At 37.9% G+C, this 3525-nt stretch overlaps 1 pseudogene; it reads left to right on the top strand.

Annotated features, from left to right (window-relative positions):
* The first annotated feature begins 983 nt into the window (after positions 1-983).
* LOC142488199 (zinc finger BED domain-containing protein 5-like) lies at positions 984-3227 on the top strand (annotated as a pseudogene).
* Positions 3228-3525: the final 298 nt, after the last annotated feature.

Here is a 3525-nt window from a genome sequence, read left to right as displayed (position 1 = left end):
GTAATTTTTATTATTAGTGTGCAGAGCATTGATTTCAGCCTCGGGGACACCCTGCTTCCCGGGTTATAGGCCCAGATATGTGGTGCCGGTATCTCCTTCATTATTTAAATCCACAGGTCATGTGATGTGGACGATTAAAAATGGGGGCGATACTGAATCCCGAAGCCCCATACCATGGCCTGTAACAAGGGAAGCAGGGGGTCGCTGAGGCTGATATCAAAGTGCTTCAGCTCAGAAGACCCCCCCTGCTCCTGCACCCTATTAATAAAAATTACATTAAAGGAGCTTCATTACTATAGCAGACAGCCGCTACGGTAACGGGGTCTCAGGAGCAGAACCTTGTTTATTTGAGGACCGGGGACCCCCTGCTTCCCGAAATACAGACCCCGTTATGGGGTGCCGCTACCTCCTAGGCATTTAAATGTCCCGTGTCACGTGACCATTGGAATCAAATGCATAGGAGATACCGACACCTCATAACAGGGCTTGTATCTCGGGAAGCCGAGGGTCCCCGGACCTCAAATCAAAGCGGTTCTGCTCCAGAGACCCCCTGCTACAATACAATAGTAATAAAATGTAAATTAAAAAAACATTATTTTCGGGCGAGATTTGCGCAGGGAGAGGTGTCTCTCTCTCTCTGCAGCAGAAAGAACTCACCGAGTGAGTCCTTATCAGAGGGTCGATCTTCACGTCGCCAGCTACTCACCATTTTTGTTAATGTTGCTATCACTGGTATTCGAGGCTTTCTGCATACTGTGACAGCAACTCTGAAAAACCCTGGCCATTTTTTTATTGGCGCTTAGTGCATAGGTCCCCATGTGACTCACATTCACAGGCTTTTAGACTGTTTTGTGTTGGCTGACATACTAGTAAGATACTGATGTTTGCATTGTGTACTCGTGCATTTGATTTTCTTTCTTCTAATAGCAATATTTATTTGAAAAAAAATTGTTTTCCACATATAAATATTAAACCCATTTGCCATGGATCATGGGCTGAAAAAAGGAACTTCGAAACAAAAAGCAGATTATTCTGGTACTCCAAGTGCAACCAAAACAAAAGACAAAAATATTAACAAACTTCAAAGTGAGGATAGACAATTGCAGCATTTTGTTGGCGGAAAATCGGCTAGTGAGCTGCCCCGGATTAAACACCCATCCAAACCCACCAAATTAGCAGCTGGCGGTAAGAAAATGAAACCAAAGTATGATTAATGCTATTTGTGTTTCGTATTTACAGGCGTTGGAAATAAAGATTGTACTGATTCGCAGTGCGTGGTGTGCAGCAAAATACTATCCAACAGTTCTATGGCCCCTGCTAAAATACAAAGGCATTTTGAAACCAACCATGCTGAATACAAAGACAACGATGTCAGTTGTATAGGAGACAGCTAGAACAACTTGAAAGTTGTAAACTGTCAATGATAATAATGGCTAACACAGACAACGAAAGTGCAACAGAGGCATCTTACAAAGTAAGTTACCGTATAGTGATCACAGGAGAAACACATACTTTTGAAGATGCACTCATCAAGTCTTGGACGAAAGATATATAACGTGCATGCTTAACGAGCAGTCCAGTAAAATAATGGACAAAGTACAGCTGTTAAACAATACTGGTGCATGCTGTATTAAAGATCTTGCTGCTGACATGGAAAAAGAGCTAGTTTGCTGACTGCAAATATGTGATAGGTATTTATTGATGCTAAATAACAACTTAATTTGATATACTGTAGCACTTTTCTCCCAATTTGCTTTCCAATTACAGTATAGTTCATGGTATGCAACACAGACACAGTCTGTGCCCAGATGAGTTTATAATATATCATTTTGGTGCCTCAGACTCAGGGAATTAAAGTGACTTGCCCAAGGTCACAATGAGCTGACACCAGGAAATGAACCTGATTCACTCAGTGTCGTAGTTTATAAATAATCAGTGTTTTTACTCACTGAGCCACTTTTTCTCCCTTGATGAGTCTATTGACGTATCAGGGTTTTCTGGGCTTCTTGTATTTGGCCGTTAAATGTCCGATAATGCTATTGAAGAGAACCTGCTCTTATGTGAATCTTTACCAAGCAACATGACTGTAGAATAAATATTCCACCGCCTTGACAACTTAATAAAAAACAAGGAATTCGTTGGGGAAAATGTATTGATGTATGTACTGATGCTGCCAGAGCAATGGCTGGGAAGATTATGAGAACTGCAATGAATAAAAAGTGTGGCATCAGAAAGCACCGGCAGACATTGTGTTCTTCACAGGCAAGCACTTGCAGTTAAGAAAATGTCTAAATATCTAAAAAATGTGCTTGATGAGGTAATACAAATCATTAACTATGTAAAAGTTCAATCACTTCAATCCAGATTATTTAAAATTTTGTGCGAAAAAATGGTAGCAAAGTGCTTATAAGACTTTTTGAGCTTCGAAGTGAACTATTAGCATTTCCCTGTACAAATTGTTCACAACAACGTTTCAACGACTGGTTGACAAGTTCCTTGTGGCTGATTAGACTAGAGTTCCTTGCAGATATTTTTACAAAATGAAATGAATCGGTTGCTGCAAGTAAATAATGTGACCAGTTTTACTGCAATAGATATCATTTCTTCATATTAAGGAAACTGGAATGTTGGACCTCGTCTGTAGTAGAAAATAACATTGACTGTTTTCCTACGGTTAGTGACTTTCTTATTGATACTAATTCTACTGACGAAGAGGAAATTTGCAGTGACATTGTACAGCACCTGCTTGACTTGTGGTCCACTCTCTTAGAATATTTCCCTCCGTCAAACGGTGATAATGCTTGGGGTAGAAATTCGTTTGCAACTACAGTCAGGCCAGTCTGCTTTCTAGCACAAGATTATGAGAGTCTGATTGACTCGATCTCTGACACTCAACTGAAACAAAAGTTTAACGAATTTTGACTAAATAATTTTTGGAAGAACCTTATAGGAGAGTATCTGAAGGTGGCTAAACATGCAGTTTGAGTGCTTCCTCCTTTTGCTACAATATACTTACAATATGTGAAAATGGATTTTCGTATTACACTGCAACGAAAACAAAATGCAGGCATAGACTTGATGCTGCATCTGATCTGAGGATCCAGCTCTCCAGCATTGTTCCAAATTTGGGATACATTGACGCAGAAACACTATATCTATCAAAATACTTTCAAGTGTTATTTATTTTTATATTCCTAAAGTTTTCTGTAATAATAACAAATTTATAAAAACTCCAAATTTGAAAATATTTGTCCATACCTAATTTGTTAGGTGTATATATATATATATATATATATATATATATATATATATATATATATATATATATATATATATATATATATACATACATACATATAAATATATATATATATATATATATATATATATATATATATATATATATTTTATTTTTTAAAGGCTTTTGAGCATTGGTGCTGTAAGTTTTGGGTTTGAAAACTTTCCATGCCCGACCAGAATATTATACGTGTTCCGTCAATATATTCCAAGCCCAAAAAGTGTACT

This window comes from Ascaphus truei, chromosome 2, assembly GCF_040206685.1.
Source record: "Ascaphus truei isolate aAscTru1 chromosome 2, aAscTru1.hap1, whole genome shotgun sequence".
Taxonomy (NCBI): domain Eukaryota; kingdom Metazoa; phylum Chordata; class Amphibia; order Anura; family Ascaphidae; genus Ascaphus; species Ascaphus truei.
This window is presented reverse-complemented; position numbering and strand designations above follow the sequence as displayed.